The sequence below is a fragment of the Rhinolophus sinicus genome, chromosome 7 (assembly GCF_057876585.1).
Source record: "Rhinolophus sinicus isolate RSI-liver-muscle chromosome 7, RSI-T2T, whole genome shotgun sequence".
In the NCBI taxonomy this organism is placed as follows: Eukaryota; Metazoa; Chordata; class Mammalia; order Chiroptera; family Rhinolophidae; genus Rhinolophus; species Rhinolophus sinicus.
In genome coordinates this window covers 19,950,731-19,966,932 of record NC_142507.1, presented here as the reverse complement: position 1 = coordinate 19,966,932, position 16,202 = coordinate 19,950,731, and the positions used below count along the sequence as shown (strand labels likewise).

The window sequence follows — 16,202 nt, the reverse complement described above, 5'->3', positions numbered from 1 at the left end:
TTCCTCCCAAGTCCATGGGCTTTGACTGGTTTCAGGGATGGCTGCCTGGAGGGGCTCATTAATGTCATCAGGGCTGTTTCTGTCTCTATTACTCAGTTGGCTTTCTTCTCTTGTAGGCTATCTCCAGCTGCTGCAGACTTACATGGCATAGTCTTAGAAGCTGCCATATCAGTTCAGAAAAAGGACCCCAGTTTTCCCTGCTTGGATCATGTTTACCCTCCCCCACTTTGTGCCCAGGGGTGTGTGCTTTAATCTGCAGGTGTGGGTCACAGGCCCCTGCAATGACAGGGGTTCGGGGTTTGGTGGGAGAGGTGGAGGGCGGGTGTCACACCCAAAAGAAGGGAACAATTCCCAAAAGGAAGAGTTTGGGACAAAGAAGTTAAAAAAAAAAAATAGCCTATTTTGGAGTAAAAGTTGGATCCATTTGCAATGCAAATGATAAAAAATAACTTCATTCTACTGTTACATGACTTTTGGAGTTAATGGAGACCACAACATAATCTGTGATCACATGGAATGCGTTAGTATGCCAGAAGAAAGTTCCATTTAAAACCCAGTATCATGTCACTTTCTTAAAATGATTCTCTTGTATATAGCCAAAAATTTATTATGGAAGTCTGAGTTTTATTTCCTTGATAATTTCTGAACTAGAATGAAACAATGGTTACATAATTCAAACATAGATGATCTTTCTGAGAAAATGGGATGAATGCAATTGTAATTCAAATGTACTAAAGGTTCAAAATAAATCTTTGCTAAATATTTTAGAGAAGTAATTATGTTGTGAATTCGTAGCTCATTCAAATTTAATTTTGATAAGTATGGATTTCATCTTTTAGATTTCCCAATAACAAAAACTAAACTAGAATGTTTTTAATCTTCCTAAAACAATAAAACCTTCAAGAAACCAACTAAGTTATTGAGCAAATCTAAAGATAAAGCAATACCAAAGCATACGTTATGCAGTGAATAATGATGCATCCTGAAACGTCACTTAATTTTGAAACATCAGCTGGCCCATACTCTAGTGCTTGAGACTTTTTTCAATATTCTTTACTGTTTCTCCAAACATTGTTTGGAGTCTTTAAAATGCCTTCAGAAATTCAGTCTACAAATATTATGAGGGCCCATCTGAGTATATGAAAGTCAGCAGAAAATGGTGTCAGGCACCAAGAACATCCGAATGGGTTCACTACCAGGTGGGGGTTATCACAGTCACAAACCAGGTTTTAGGTTTCAGTGCTGCTTGGTGTGATCTGGCAGTTGAGGTCCAACGGGTGGGGGTGTTGGAGGGATTTGGAAGTAGGGCGGGGTGGGAGTGGGGGGAGGGGCTTGGAGGTGGAAGTAGAGGGGAGCTATTGGGGGATGGGAGTTAGGGGAGGGGATGGAGATGGGAGAGGGGGCAGGGCTCAAAGTGGAGGCGCGGGAGGGGGTCGGTGGGGGCGGGGTGGGGCGCTCCAGGGGCGTGCACACTGCACAGGGACACGCGCTCTGAGCCACAGCAACTCGCTCCAAGTTCCCTCCCTCGCTCTTCGGCGAAGCCTGCCTGAGCCCTCCCACTCGGTGCAGACCGAACCATCGCGGCCGCGGCGAGCCGGGGCCCTCCACGGCCGCGCGTCCTGGGCCCGCTCGGCTAACCGCGCCGCTGTCTGCCCGTGGCCCCAAGGAGCCCGCAGCGAGGACTCAGCGTCCCCAGCGGCCCGCGCTCGGCCCCCCAGCGGCACCGGCGGCCCGGACCCCGTCTCTCGCGGGCCCCGACTCTCCCTCCCCGCCGTCCCCGGGAGACTGGCGTCCGGCTCGGGCTGCTCCGCCCGGTCCGGGGAGCGCGGCCGAGGTAAGGCTGGGCTGGGGGGCCGGAACGCGCCCCGACTGCGGACAATGCCTAAGCCGCGCGCTGCCGGAGAGGAGCCGAGTCCACCCCTGCAGCCAGCCACCCGCCGGGCCTGGGTCTCCGTCCAACCCGGCCCCGGGGTCACGCTGGCCCAGAGGGACCCGGGCGGGCTTACTGGGCCGTGAGGGGAGGCGCGGCGCCGCTGCCCTGCCTGCGCCCACTGCGCGCTCGGCTGAGTGTCCGGGTTTGGGGCGGGGGGAGGCTGGGTAGGGTCGCTGGGAACCCGGCCGGAACAAGCTGGCCAGGACTAGCTGGCAGGGCTGTGGAGCGGGGGTGGGTTTCGGGGACGAGAGCGGTGGGCTCCAAAAACACTCGCTGATTGCTGCAGGAGTGGGGTCGGCGAGGGACGGGGACTCCCCTCGGCCACGTCTCCTTGCTTGGTCTCTCGTCGCCGGTGCTTAATACTCTGGGCGTATCAGTATCTCCTAATCGCTGGCTGGGAGTTCTTGCAGTAAGGCAGATTCAGAGGCTCTGAAAGTTTGTTTTAGGTTACCCCCATTTTCTCCCCCATGGTCTCAATCATCTCTACTTTCTTTGAAAGCATACAGATTTGAAATAGAATTAAATTATCCTTGGCTCGTTCATGCCCCCATCACCCAGCGGAGCTCGTAACTTGGCAGCAAAACGTGCACAGGCTGTGGGAAGCCCTGGTGCCTCCTGCCCAGCCTAGTGCCCTCAGATTGTTGTTAGAACAGGGCTGCACAGTGTGAATGGCAGTGACAGTTCTTTCTGCGGGCTTGTGCGGAGGGAAGCAGAGATAACTTTGCTGTATGCTTAAATTAGTCTGGAAAGTGGAAAGAAAGCACCTGGTGCTCGGCTTTTTAACTCTTTCAAGTTGTCATTCAGACGTCCTGAGCCACCAAAAGGAGCAGGCGTTCTTTCCTGCCTAAGATAAGGCAAACTCCGGGTTTTTCCTCACAGCCGTGTCTTGTGCAAAATCTGGCACACATCTGTGACAACATTCATGGCTGGCCATTGTAAGCTCTACAAACTGGTCTGTTTTTGAGAAGGGGAATATGATAGTAGACTAAGAATTTTTGCAATATAAACGTACGACTTCCATTTTCTCTAGTTCCCATGTTGGCATTGTAGATATTTATTTAGCATCCCCCCCACCCCCAATTTACACTTAAGAGTCATTCCATGGAAAATATCTGTATTAACTTGTACTTATGTTGTGACATCATAACCCCTGATCTTCAGATGAGCTATTTACTAAGCATGGTTGTTTTAACATAAGGACTAGTTAATGGTAAACCAGAATTCTTTGTAGGTAAGTAACTTCCCATTGATTTACCCTATGGTATTTAACCTGTGGTGTTACTATAGATCATATGACAGTAAAGTCACTAATGGAACAGGGGAGTGGTGATGCTGTGTCAACCTGATAATCTGTAAAGGGCTTAGAGCAGTGCCCAGAACACAGTGCTAGGTGAGTGTAAGCTAGTTTTATTTTTATTTTAAAAATTTTTATCAACCCATGTTTTTTGTGTGTTCTTTTCCTGTTTGGAAAATGTTGATTTTGTTTTGAAATCCCAGATCTTTTCACTCATGGTCTATTTTAAGCCCATGGTTTAATTTTAGATCAGAACTGAGGTTAGATTGTTGTTTTGCTTATGACTGACAAGCTGTTCTGTGTATTCTTATGCATGGTAAGAACTGATTTAGTAGATCTTAGGTGGCAGATGTGTTAAGGGCCAGAATACAGCCCTGGACCCAGTCTTGTCCAGATACATTGCAAAATCAGGAAACCTAATTATCCTTAAGGGCCTAATTGTCTAAGGAGAAGCCTTGATCTTAGGGGAAACTTGGGCTCTGAACCCCATTCCTGAACCCCCTTGTTCTTTAGATGTAGAGTAATACATCCAATTCCTAGGTGAAAGAACCCTGTTGGAATAGCAGTTGGATAACTCCCACTATGTTAAGAGGTAATAAAAAATAAATATATGTACTTCATATACATCAACCAAAGCATGTAATTCTTATTCCTGCTTTAACATCTTTAGAGCAGGATTTATAGCCTAGCTAGCGAAGATAAGGAAAAGTAAAATGACTTACTTGCCATGCGTCAGTAACCAAAGGATTCTGTTTGCTACCTAGCTATTTTAAAAGATTTTTAGGGGGTTACATTCATTTTGAGGTTTTTAAAATCCTCCTTTTAACTTTGAAGTGACACATTTTTTATTCCTAAACAGTTTGGTTAGCTAAGCAAAGGCATGGCGGTGCCTCTTGGGCTCTGCAGAAACAAAGCTGCTGTGTGCACAGGGTGGCAGTAGGTGGCGCTGTGGATAATGCTGCTGGAGGAGGCACGTTTGCTCGCGAAGAATCGGAGGGATGCATTTAGCAATCCCAATCCTTTGCCTTCTCCCCAAAATACACTTTCACCCTACAGACAGCATCTAACAATCTTTTTAGGAATAAATGTTTTTAAAAAGTTTGTCCTTTGTATTTCAACTTCTAAGACTATTACTTGGCCAGATTTTTCTCTCTGAAAACCATAGTATTCCAGGTATTAGGACAAACATTGCTTGTAAAGGTATTATTTGGCCAACTGTACCATTATTCTTATTTTCCCACAGTAGAGCAAGAGTGGGAAAGTAGAGGATCCCCAACTATCCTGGACTTTTTGTCAGTACTTCTAAGAGAGAGAGAAACAAATGGTAAGAAACCTACTTGCATCATGACTTTATTTAAGAAAATAACTTTTTAGGGTGAATTCTCATTTGTCCTAATTCTTACCATTTTTCTGGCTCACAGTATAATGCAATGAGAATTGATATTGGGATGAAGACTCTGAAGCTCTGCAAAGCCTTGACTCATCCAAGAAGAGTATATTCATTCTATTTAGTATAGCACTGAGGGTAGAAAGGGAGTAAGTCCACTCAGAACACGGGTTTTCTGAATTGTAATCAGAGTTCTCTGGGACAGCTCTGGGACTGGCCCAGGCCTAGGTAATTGACACTTTACATCTCCATCACAGGGCGGTTGCTGATACCTCCTTTTTGCAAGTGAGGTGAAGTGACTTGGCTGAATCATGTATGGGTAGCTAATTAGTGGCAAAGCTGCAATTTTAGCCCAGGTGTATGTGTTCCTGGAGTCCGTGGATTTTTCCACCGTGCTATGTGGAATAACCTACACATTCTTTTGGGGTTGGATACCAACAAAGCTCTTCTTCATAACTCAATGACATGCTTTGAGTTTCCTGGGTACCGTGTTTCCCCGAAAATAAGACTGAGTCTTATATTAAAGTTTGCTCCAAAAGATGCGTTAGGGCTTATGTTCTGGGGATGTCATCCTGAAAAATCATGCTAGGCCTTATTTTCCGGTTAGGTCTTATTTTGGGGGAAACACGGTAGCATTTGGTCATTAAAGAGTCCAAAACAGGAGAAATAAAGGTGTTTTTAATTTTCAGAGGAAACTGCCTAAGATTTCACAGTACCTTGTTAAAGATTATTGACTTTTGGATGGCTGAGGAGAAGGATGGCAGGTTTTACCTTCTTTGAACTATGGAAAGGCCAGTGCAAATGGCTTAGATAATGATGTAATGTTGGGTCTGGTTTGGGCCTTGTTGCTCAGGTGATGTGGTCAAAGTCCTAACTCCTCTCCCCCCCATGACTTTCTTTCCCTAGGCTTAAAGCAGATTTATTCATTTTGATCACTTAAATACATCAGATGGGATTATGATGATTAATGAAATGTTGGCTCCAATCCCCATTCTATGCATTCATTGTTTTTTGTATTTTTTTTTTTAATTTTACACTTTAGCCAGAGCCTAATTTGTTTTTCTAAATGGTGATTTTTTTTTGTATTGAAAGCATTATAGACATATAAAAAAGTAATATTTGAGAATTGTTCAGAAGAGAACACAAATTATGCCCAAAATTGTTCAGAAGAGAACACAAATTATGCCCAAAATATTTATCAAAGAAGCTGAATGTAGCATTGATTGTGAACTTTGAAAGGAGAAGTTATTGGATGATTTGTATGGAAGACTTTGGAGAGTAGAAGTAAGAAATTTAGTTTTTCATTGTTCCTGGATATCATCTCCAAACAATTAACAAAGATAATTAAGATATCAGTAAGTAAGGCTTCATCACTGTTGCGGAATATATTTTCATCCTGTTTTTAAACCTGGGTTTGTTTCTGGATGATATTTTGTGGTACAAAATTAATAAAATTAAAGCATGCATACTCCTGTTTTGACACCTTAGGTTTCCTCTCTTCCTTGTAAGAAGGGGCTGCATGTGATTATTATATTTGTAACATTTTACAGTTTTGAGGCTCATAGAAGAATCACATAAGAACCAGTATTCAAAAACGTGAGACTTGTTGTTTTGTTTTGTTTTGTTTTTAGGAAACTTGAGTAGATGAAGCAAGTTACTTTTTTTGGTATGTTTGGTGATGAAAATAGTGAAGATGTAGGTGATTGAACCACTTTAAAGTGGAGCTGGTGCTGAAGCTGGGATTTTAAAATTGTAAACACTTTAGAGAGAAGTTCAAAAGTGAATCTTAAGCAAAAGGAAGCAATATGTCATTTGGCAGACAAGTTTCTAGAAGAATTGTAAGAATTCTGTGGTGTGTTTTGTATGTCAGACTGAGATCAGTGAGTTTTGAAATTTTCCAGTTCCAGATAAAGCTTTTAAAAATACAGTTCAGAAGCATATGGGAAATTGTTGAGTAGTATGTTGTAATGCAAAGTATTTTTTCCTCATAGTCCCATTAGAAGTTTACTTTATTTTTTTGTCTTTTTTTGGAGGAATCGCAGCAGATAGACTTCAAAATGATCATTGTTGCCAGCAACTTTCTGTCATTTTGATTGGAACTTAATGGGGAAAAAAAATCAAGAAATTATGTGAAAGAATATAGTAATTTCTTCTATTATTATTATGTTAAACAGATGTTTATAGAGGATTCATTATGTGTCAGGTACTGGAATAGTGGCCAGGAAAGACAAAGCCCTTGCCTCTTTGAGGCGTTATAGTGTAAAGTAGGGGAGAAAAAGATAATAAAATAAATAAATGAAAAGCTAAGTTAAAACAATAAGATCAGTCAAGAATGAGGGTGGCATTCTTAGCTGGGCTGGGTAGTTTGGGAGGGCCTTAGGGAGAATGTTTAAGCTGAGGCTTAAGTGAAAAAAAGAGGCAACCTCTGGAAGCTCTCTGGCAAAGAAAATAGCTCGTGCAAAGGCCCTGAGGCCGTTGGAACCTGCCTTTGTAAGGAGCAGGAAATAGCAGCAGAGGAACCAAGTCAGCAGGGCTTTGTAGACCATGGGGAGAATTTCTGTTTATTTTAAATGTAGTGGGAGCTTCTAGAGAATGTGACTCAAGGAGGCCAGTCTCTAATTTGCAGATTTGAAAGCTCACTCTGCCTGCCTTGTGGAGGATGGGTTATTGGGGAAGACTGGAAGTGGAGAGCCAGTTAGGAAGCTGTTGTGTTGACCAGTGCCAGTTAGGCTGGAATAAAGCAGAGGAGATGGAGGGAACCCGATGTTTGCAGGATTCTGAATTTCTCCTAACCTCTTACACCACTGATGTTAAGATGCATCATTATTGTATGTACTACTCAGAAAGAAAACATACTGCCAGAAAAGCACTGACACACGCACATTGTAATGTGGATTCTGATTTCAGGTATTTAAACAGCAAAATAGATGTGTCTTAGAATTGGTGAAATACGGTATATTGTGGAGATCAAGCTGAGAGGGCTTGCGGATTTATATTTTATTTCTTTTAGTATCTGAACGATGTGAGCTGAATACTGTTACAGTAGTTCCTGCTACAATGGCCCCTCCTTAACCACTGGGGATATGTTCCAAGACCGCCAGTACGTACCTGAAACTACGATAGTACTGTACACTATATACTACGTTTTTTTCCAACAGTACATACTTATGATAAAGTTTAATTGATCAATTAGGCTCAATTAGGCTCAAAGATTCGATCTTAGCAACCTCAGCATACGATTTTTTTTTTTTTTTTTAAGTCGAGAACTTTCACCTTTTTACTTAAGGAAGAACTTTATAGCTTCTCTTTGGCATATTTGAATTAACAGCATCTTACTCTTGCCTTTTGGGGCCATTACTAAGTAAAACAAAGGTGACTTGTACACAAACACTGTGATACCATGACAGTCGATCTGATAACCAAGACGGCTACTAAGTGACTAACGGGCAGGGAGCATCTACAGTGTGGGGACATCGGACAAAGGGATGATTCACGTCCGGGGCGGGACAGAGCGGGACTGGGAGATTTCATCAGGCTGAGAGAACAGTGTGCAATTTAAAACTTACGAATTGTTTATTTCTGGAATTTTCCATTTAATATTTTGGGACAGTGATTGACTGTGGGTAACTGAAACAGCAGAAAGCGAAACTGCGGATGAGGGGGGGTACTGTATTTGGAAGGACTTGGGGGTCATGTGCAGTGGACCGCCTAGCTCAGGATTGACCCGATGTAAGCAGTCTTTCTGATACTTTAAAAACATGTAGAGAAGGTGTTTACAGATTCTTTACCTCCAGGTGCACTACAGATTGTTGGTCTGAGATCCGGGAAATTGGGATGGCCCAGATTTGTCAGGTTCAAAGGAAGTCACAGACACTGTGCATACATTCAGAATGGGTGGCGGATCCCTTGCGAGTTAACAAGCTTTGTTTCCCTCTGTTAACACCACTGGGAGCAAGACAGGCCGAGGGCTTGGTCACAGCCATCGGGATTCCAGGCCAAACAATTTGGTGGAGGCCAGCAAATAGGTAGTCAGTTGCTGAGAGACTGAGAGGGTTTTCTAGTTGAGTCTGGATGCAAAGATAGGCTCATGTGAAATTGAACAAGTTACTGAGGCTTCTGTAACCTGTTTCCTGACCTGCAAAAGGGGGATAACTGTGGTACCTACTTTATAGGATTGTTGTGAGGGGTAAGATGATACTTGCAAAATACTGTTAAACGTTACTGTCTCATGGAGGTTCTACATCATTCCACCTGTGTTGTATATTCTCATCATACTGGTCACACGATGAAAGTCACTTTTTCAGTGACTTCGCTTGACTAGTGAAGCTTCTCCAGGCACTGTCTTTCCCATTGTCCTATTTTATTCACAGCCCTCATTCTTAACTGAAATTGTATAATTTGTTCACATGTTGGAAGTACATTTCTCCAAATGGAAAGGGACTCTGTCATGCAAACTGCTATGTCTGCAGTGCCTAGAACAGTACCAGGCCACATTGCTCGGCCTTAATATGTATTTCCTGAATGGAGTGTGAGGGCGACACTGCTGATGATGAGATGCTTGTCAGTGGGACTTTGAAGGCACAACAAAAAAGCCTGTTCTCAAGCAGGGTTCTCCAGACTCTGTTTTTGGTGCTATGAGATGACTGGCTTTCTAGTTGAGGCATATATACCTGAGGTCTAGAGGGCAGCTTCCTCTGAAGTCTTTGTTGGGGAAGTAGGGCCTAGAGGTGAGGGAGAGTTTGTATTTGGGTTTCTTGGGGTAGTTGGACATGCTTGTCATTTCGTCCTGGCATTTCCAAGAGTCATTTGCTTTGTCTTCAAGCTAGATGTCACCTGAGACCTACCCAATTCCTGAGATGCCAGCTAACAGGCACCCAACTCCTCCTATAAAAGCCACAAGAGTCACCTTTGTGGGGAAATGCACTGGTTGTAAAAGTAACCGACCCTTGTCACACTGCTCCGGCCACCCCGGAAGCCGGCACTGAAATTGGGGTCATAGCTGACAGCTTGGTAGACCTGATCGTGAGTACTCTGGATTGTGGGTTTTTCCTCCGGTCTTCAAGTTACATTATGGTACTTATGATGTCACATCTCTTATAATGACTTTGTTGGTGCATTGATTTTTTGATGCTATTTGTATTCTTCAAAAGGAAATCATACCCATTTTAGAAATAAGAATATTTATAGATTTTTCTCCAGTCTTTTAATCTTTCACAGTGCTTTCTTATTGACTACAATCTTTGGGTGAAGGTCAGTGAATAAAATGTAAAGCCTTATTTTCAAATCCTGTGCACATACTCAATAATCATAGATGTGTGTGCCTATTTATTCACACACACATGCAAACCATTGGTCATCTTCGTTTCCCCGGCGACCATGGGCCACTGTTTCTACTTGTGGTCCAAAAGAGATAGTTGGAAACTGGGAACTCAGCGGTGTTGGGAAATACCAATGAGTCCTGACAGCACTTCTGTGTTTTAAATACACAATAAGAACAAGGTGAATTGGGAGGTTCATTATACACTTGACTGTGAGCTGGGGATTTAAAAAATCCTCTTAACCTATCCGTGGCCTGTGCTCATTCAAATAATCATTAATTGGAATGTTGTGATTTTTAAGAATCAGATGTTTTTCTTCCCACTAAATTTTCTTCTTGTTTAGTGACCATGAGAGAAGAAGAGAAATCACTGTGTTGGGTTTTGAATGGCTAGTCCTGGGCGCTCTGCGTAGCGTCTGTAGGCTTTGTTCTAACCTGCAACCTGAATCAGGTGTGTGACCATCAACCTTTGTATAATATGGCCACCGTCTTTGAGGGGATAGACTTGACTGTCCAGTAACTTCATTCTTTAATTTAATGAATATTTTATTTTTTCCTAATTCTTGTTATTGGAGTTATATTTCCAGCTCTTATAGGGGGAGAGTATAACAGTCATATAAATGTATATTTTATGGGAAGTTGAAATACTCTTTTAGGTAGTGCCAGAGGAGATTTATGGTCTGCCTGTACTGTTTGGAAATTGGTTTTAGGGGAAATTTCCTTAGAAGTGATGGATGTTCCACATATGTCGTGTGTGTGTGTGTGTGTGTGTGTGTGTGTGTGTGTGTCCCAGTGTGAGCTTTGCAGTGGCCATGTTTTCCCACTCAGAAGCGGCTCTGCCCTCACTCCAGAAAAGCATGTTCCAGCTCCTGTGGCCTGATTTGCTTATCTGATTTCTCCTATAGATATTTTTCCTTTCAGAATTCACTAGCACAGGATTAACTGCTTTAGTTGCTAATCTCCCATTGCTATTTCCATATGCCTCTTCCAGAGTAATTTCAGTGTGAAGCATTTGGCTGTTGAAAAGCTCTGTCTATTCTTTGGACCTTTCCCAAAAGACATTTAGGCACTGTGAGTTCATGATAAAGAGACCGCAGAGCAAGGCCGTTTTAATTCAGCAGACCAAGACTTGATCAAATGTCTTTGTACATTTTGTGTCTGAAATACTTAAATGTCTTCATCTTAATTTGGATATTTTGTTTTACAAGGTGGTATTTATTATTCACATATACCTTGTATTAGTCAGGGTTCTCCAGAGAAACAGAACCAATAGTCTCTCTCTGTCTCCCTCTTCCTCCCTTCCTCCCTCTCTTCCTTCCTCCCTCTCTCCTCTCTGTCTTTGTCTCTATCATCTATCACCTGTCATCTATCGTCCATCTCTATCATCTCTCTCTCCAGAGGAGAGTTATGATAAGGAATTGGCTCATGAGATTATGGAGGCTGAAAAGTCCCACAGTCTGTTGCCTGCTAGCTGGGAACCCAGGAGAACTGATGGTGTAAGTTCCAGTCTGAGGGCAGGAGAAGACTGTTCAGGCAGAGGGCTTATTCTCCCCTCTTCCACCTTTTTGTTCTAGTCATGCCCTCAGCAAACTAGGTGAGGCCCACCCACATTGGGGAGGGCAGTCTGCTTTACTCAGTCTACCAATTGAAGTTTAATCTCATCCAGAAACATCCTCAAAGACACACCCAGAATAATGTTTAACCAAATATCTGAGCACCGCCCTGGCCCAGGCAAGTTGATGCATAAAATTAACCGCCACACACTTGTAGTATAATCAACGTGTTTCAGGAATTAGGAAGCTGTTTTGGAAACCTTTTGTGAAAGTACTGTTTTCTAAGCCTGTTTAAATGATCTGATTCCCAGAATGTGATGACCAGGAACTCGTCTCTAAGTCCAATTCCTCCATGAAGGCTTTCTCAGAAGTACTAGCAGCATTCATACCTTTACCTGCCTGACCAACACTCCCTTCATTGAGTCCACTGAGGGCTGCATCTGATGATGTATGCTCAGTTTTGTTAATGTCTCTTTAGTGAGACAGTTCATCAGGCATGGAGGCAGTGTCTGTATCCCTCCCCAGGAGTGCTCCTTTGCTAGGAAAGCAGTGGTGGCGGTGTCTCCTCCCTCCTCTCTGTGTTCTTTGCATAACGCACGCGAAGAAGGTGTTCTTGGCGCAAAGATGAGCATGAGCTAAGTCTCCACTTAATGGTGTCTCTCAACACAGTTTACATTCAAGTTTAAAGTGATAGTAGTTAGTTTTTATAATAATGTCTGACTTACAGTTTTCACTCTTATTTGTTCTTCAGATTTCAACCAGGTAGGGAAATTTCTTGAAACTTGTTTTTTAAGACATTATTTTTCAAAAAACATACATTTTCTGGTTTCAGCAGAAGATAATTATTAGATTTGATGGTAGATGCCATTCCTTGCATATCACAGTGAATATAGGAAAGAACTGAGTGCTGTATGATTTTTGAAAAACACTTAGATTAGTCACACCTCTGATTTTTTTCTCCATTAGCACATGCGATCAATCATAATACTAATGATAATATTATTGAGTCACACTCTTATATGGCACTTACTACACACATGTTCGTGCAACTGTTCTCAGCACTCTACCAGTATTTTTTGTATTAGTGTGATGGTGTCCGCATTTTCTAGTTGAAATAGTTGGTGTATTTCTGCGTATCACGATTTTATCTTTGTTTTCTGAGACATTTGGCTTCAGCTGCATGTAACAAATTATTAATTTCTCCAAGAATTCACTTTTAGATTTACTTATTTAGAATGCTCTGGTCTTTCTTAAGGCTCCTCTTTTGTTCCTGTTTGGGTCAAGCGTTGGTTTGAGACTATAATCAACCCTATGCAGAATCTTGGTACAAGTCCCAGGGGACCATGCCAGTGGTAGGTGGCCTGTGACCAGACGAATAGGCTGACTTGTGGGTCCCCAGTGGAGAGTTTTATCTAGAAACCTGACTTAAGATGAAACTGGCTAGGGAAGCGTGAGTACAACTAAAATTTCTTGCTTAACATGTTACACCATTAGGACGTGGATGTCATGCTTAATTGAACTGTTTTCCAAAACCAGTGCTTAGAATCTGATCATCTAATTCAGTGACTGATTGTGTCACGGGCAACACTTTCATTTCTTAGTCAGTAAGGACTCAAGTGCCTGCTGTGTGCCAGGGACCGTGCAGCTGCCTGGTTGGGTGAAAGTCGAGTCTTCTCTGTCTCGAAGCTCTGTGGCTCTCAGACTCTAGACCACCTTTCCTAGAACTTAATCTTTATCTTCGGCCATCTCTTAGTTAGAAATTCACTTCTCTAAACCCAGCTGACTGCCTGGTGTGTCAGTGGTGCTTCTGACCTTATCCATCCTCTGAAATGTGCTGTTGCCCTGTTGAAATTGTCAGTGTGCTTCGGAATGAGGTCACATGTATCACATGTTGCCTGCTTGATTTGGGGGACGCAGCATCAGTGGATCAAAGACTCATCTTTTTCTTGTAGGACAAAAATATGCCTTTGTCACTTTTTCTTTCTACTGTCACTTTTTGGCCCCTCTGTCCCCCCCCTTTGAACAAAAAGTAATATAAACAGAATGTTATGTCAGAAGGTATTTTTTCTGGCATTTTCATATATAAAGTGGCAAAACTAGAAGAAACTTCCCTGTGCCAAAAGAGGGTAAATTTCTCAAATCTAAAATAGCAAACATAGTAACAACTTTTATCTGTGCTCATATATTTTTAATAGATTAGTTGATGCTTGTCATCTGATGAAGTGACAGTGTAGGAATCATGAAAAGGGGTGGATTCTTGTCCCTGCATCTTAGCTGAGCAAACACCAGGAATGTGCCCCATAAGCTGGAGAGGCCTCCTGATGACAGCAGAAGACAGCCCGTATTCATCAGCCTGTTCTGCCAGCGGATGTTTAGTAGCTCACTGTCACCATGATACTGAAATTGGGACCCAGTCCCCTTTGACATCCCCACATCCTGGGTTTTCCCTTCTATCTGTGTGATTCAGAAATGTCCCTCCTGTCTTGGAAATGTCTCCTGCCTGGCCCCCGTCTGCATTCCTGGTCCACCTTCTACCTTAGCTCAGGACTTCCTCCTTTTCCTTTGTCTAACCTCCCGGTCTCTCAGTCCTCTTGGCTTTCCTGCCTCTACTGTACTGCCTCTAGAATTGGCTGACATATCAGCCTGTCACATGGCTCCGTTGCCCCAAACCCTGACCCTGTGTCCAGAACAAAGTCTTGTTATCGTGCCACTCCAAGTCTTCCCTGACTCAGCCTCCGTGTGCCTCCAGCCCCTTCCCTGGGGGGCTCCCAGCCTTTGCGCCTGTTTCCTCTGCCTGAAGTGCTCATTCCCCTCTTCTCGGCTTCATGCAATTTTGGTTATTTTAAAAGGCTTCTGTCATGTCTCCTCTCTACTTATTTTCCTTGACCTTCTATGGTCTGAATAAAAAGAATAGAAGAAACAATCACATATTTTGTGATGCTGAAGTACCTTGAATGCAAAGTCATAAAAATGTATCTCTGCCTTATCTTACTGTAAGACATGGTGGAGGGGTGTAAATCATATTCAAACTAGCCTCTTAGGAATACCTCTGTCAGTCTGAAACCACTCTGCTACTCTGAGAGTAGTTTACATCTTGAGATTGAGGCGAATGATCTCTCAGGTGCTGAAGGAATTTGCAGATGGGGTCAGGGTACCACTACTAATAATATTAGGTTGGCGCAAAGGTAATTGTGGTTTTTGCAATTATTTTTAACCTTTTAAACCACAGTTACTTTTGCACCAACCTAGTATAATGAAAGACACTGTCAAAGTCAAGTGGTGCCAGAATAAAGATAAATATCCTAATTTTTCAGAAAGCACCAAGAAATCCTAGACCTGCATTGTCCAATATGGTGGCTACTTGCTACATGTGGCTACTGAGCACTGTATATGTGGCCAACCCGAATTGAGGTGTCCTGTAAGTGTAAAATATATACCAGATTTCAAAGATTTACTTTGAAATAAGGGATGTAAAAATAACCATAATTTTTATATTACATGTTACTTTGAAATAAGGGATGTAAAAATAACAATAATTTTTATATTACATGTTGAAAATATAATATTTTGGATTTATTGGGTTAAATAAAATACATTATCAAAGTTAATTTCACCAGTTTCTTTATAATTTTTAATACAGCTACAAGAAAATGTAAAGTAACATGTATGGTTCACATTTGTGACTTGCATTATATTTCCATGGGAAGATACTGTTCTAGACTCTACGATTCATTGATGTTCCTCCATATCCTTGGCAGCACTCTAAAACATAGTGGGAAGCAGATGGCTGTGTACTTGCAGAAAAGGAAGTAGTAATAACTAAAAGTGAGAATAGTTTCACTAAGAACAAATCATGCCTCGCTAACCTCATTTTGTTTTTTTCGTACAGTTCCTAGGCTAGAAGATCAGAATAATTCTGTAGATTTATATTTGAATTTCTGTGATGCATTTGGAACGCGTCATCTGATAAGCTCAAGGACAATTTAGAGGACAAAAGCGTTGTGGTTGATCGCGTGGCTTTGTCTGTAGCTGGTTGAACACAGTTCTCAGAATATCTTGTATTGATTTTTGGGTCAAGAACACGCTGGGGGATGCTCTCGGGCCTCCCATAGAGCTTGTTTCATTTCAGTGAGGTGACGGAACATAAACTAAGTCATTTGTGAAAAGGTCAAGTTTGATAAGGTTTTAGTGTTCTGAAAGAAGGTTGTGCCCCACCAGCCACATTCTGCTGAATGATCTGGAGGCCTTCATTGAACACATTTTTTGAGCTATGTATGCAGGCACTATACTAGGTGCTAACTATAAAGGTTAATAGTGTTATATTGTCCCTAACCTGAAAATGTCTTCCAGGGAGAAAGAAAACCACTTCCATAAAATCTCAGTCTGTGTGGTAGCACACCGATAGAAGCATGTGTGAGTAGGGTGCCGAGCACCGCGGAGAATATCACCCCACCTCTGCTGGTTTGTTGAGAAGATTTGTCTTGGTCCTGATTTCTAACTCTTGCCACAAAGAATGGCTTAGTATTAATTGGTCTAAAATTAAAATCATTACCTTTCATGGCTCATGTCCAACAACTTAATATATAGCGAATTAATTTGTGAGTTTTTAAAAATCCTAATTGGTTTTATTTTTCCAGTTTTATTGAAGTATAATTAACAAATAAAAATTACACATATTTAAGATGTACGACATGATATTTTGGTATATATATAGGCAA

General features: G+C 42.2%; 1 protein-coding gene across 15 annotated transcripts in view; it reads left to right on the top strand.

The window, feature by feature from the left end:
* The first annotated feature begins 1,454 nt into the window (after positions 1-1,454).
* Positions 1,455-16,202, top strand: part of FAM110B (family with sequence similarity 110 member B) — a 140,207-nt gene continuing 125,459 nt past the window's right edge. For 10 of the 15 annotated variants that reach the window (XM_019718187.3, XM_074318655.2, XM_088799423.1 and 7 more), the window contains exon 1: positions 1,476-1,834. The gene's annotated coding sequence lies outside the window, so the exon portion shown is untranslated. Of the gene's footprint in view, positions 1,835-3,803; positions 3,820-4,470; positions 4,552-16,202 lie in introns of those variants that run through there. The other 5 variants (XM_074318651.2, XM_088799414.1, XM_088799415.1 and 2 more) reach the window with 4 other exon arrangements.